Genomic DNA, 1554 nt, shown 5'->3' with positions numbered 1-1554 from the left:
AAACTGAGGGGCCCAGAACTGGACACAGGACTCAAGGTGTGGCCTAACCAGTGCTGAGTACAGGGCACAATGACTTCCCTGCTCCTGCTGGCCACACTGTTCCTGATGCCGGCCAGGATGCCATTGGCCTTCTTGGCCACCTGGGCACACTGCTGGCTCATGTTCAGCTTACCATCAACCAGTACCCCAGGTCCCTCTCTGCCTGGCTGCTCTCAGCCACTCTGACCCCAGCCTGTAGCTCTGCATGGGGTTGCTGTGGCCAATGTGCAGAACCTGGCACTTGGATGTGTTCAATCTCATGCCCTTGGACTCTGCCCATCTGTCCAGCCTGGCAAGGTCCCTCTGCAGAATTCTCCTACCCTCTAACAGATCAACTTCTGCCCCCAACTTGGTGTCCTCTGCAGCTTTACTGCTGATGGACTCAATGCCCTCATCCAGATCATCAGTACAGATATTTACTCTAGATGATCTAGGCCAGGGTTGGAATAGATGATCTTCACTTGTTTGGTTGTGTTTGTGGGCAGAGTATGTGTGGTGCCATGGTTTAGTTAGTCATGAAGTCTTGGGTGACAGGCTGGACTTGATGATCTTTGAGGTCTTTTCTAATCTAATTGATTCTATGATTCTGTTTGGTTTTTAAAGTTCATTGCAGCTGGTACTAATGAAAGCATGACTTTTGGAATAAGGTATTGGCAAGTTAGCAAGAGTCCTAGCAGTAAATTGTCTCAAGAGGTGTCACAGTCTATCTCAGTCACTTTGTCTGTGGCTTTTCTGTTTTATTCTGGGCAGGGATGGGAAGACCTTGTCTGTATTAGCTTGAAAAATGAACTGTGCTGTCCCTTGCTAAGGGACACAAATCACAGGTCCCTCTTCAGTCTCAAATGGCAACAGGCAAGTGATTTCAGACAATGATAGGAAAAGCAGATGGAGGAAAGGCATTGTAGTTTGTGTGGAATGATTTTCCAATGAAGTGGGACTTGCAGGATCATAGTATCAGTCAGGATCATCTAGTTCCAACCCCCCTGCCATGGGCAGGGACACCCCACACTAGATCAGGCTGCCCAGAGTCTCATCCAGCCTGGGCTTAAACACCTCTAGGAATGGGGCCTCAACCACCTCCCTGGACAACCCATTCCAGAGCTTCAGCACTCTCATGGGGAAGAACTTCCTCCTCACATCCAGCCTGTCCCATCCCATTACCCATTCCTTTCAGACCTCTGCAAAGTAATTACTTGGAAATCTGGTTCCCATTTCTGCTGGGTGGTCAGTGCTAAATTTCTACAGTAGCCTCTTTTGTAGTGCTTTCAGAACTACTTACTTATCCCTTGATAGCTCATGTATTGTACTTCTCCTAAGCTAAATAAGTAGTTTCTGAAGTGGTGGATTTAAGGAACTGAGGTTTGCTGTGAGCTTGCACCCAGTGGTTCCATTGTCTGGTGTTTAACATGCATTGACTTTGCTTTTGTTTCCTCCTTGGAAGTGGTCTTTTACTGTGGGAGAAAGTAGTGGTGCAGGTTCAGCACTTCCATTCACTTTCTTAGACTTTGCCTTGTG

Source organism: Dryobates pubescens, chromosome 8 (assembly GCF_014839835.1).
Source record: "Dryobates pubescens isolate bDryPub1 chromosome 8, bDryPub1.pri, whole genome shotgun sequence".
NCBI classification, from domain to species: Eukaryota; Metazoa; Chordata; class Aves; order Piciformes; family Picidae; genus Dryobates; species Dryobates pubescens.
This window is presented reverse-complemented; position numbering follows the sequence as displayed.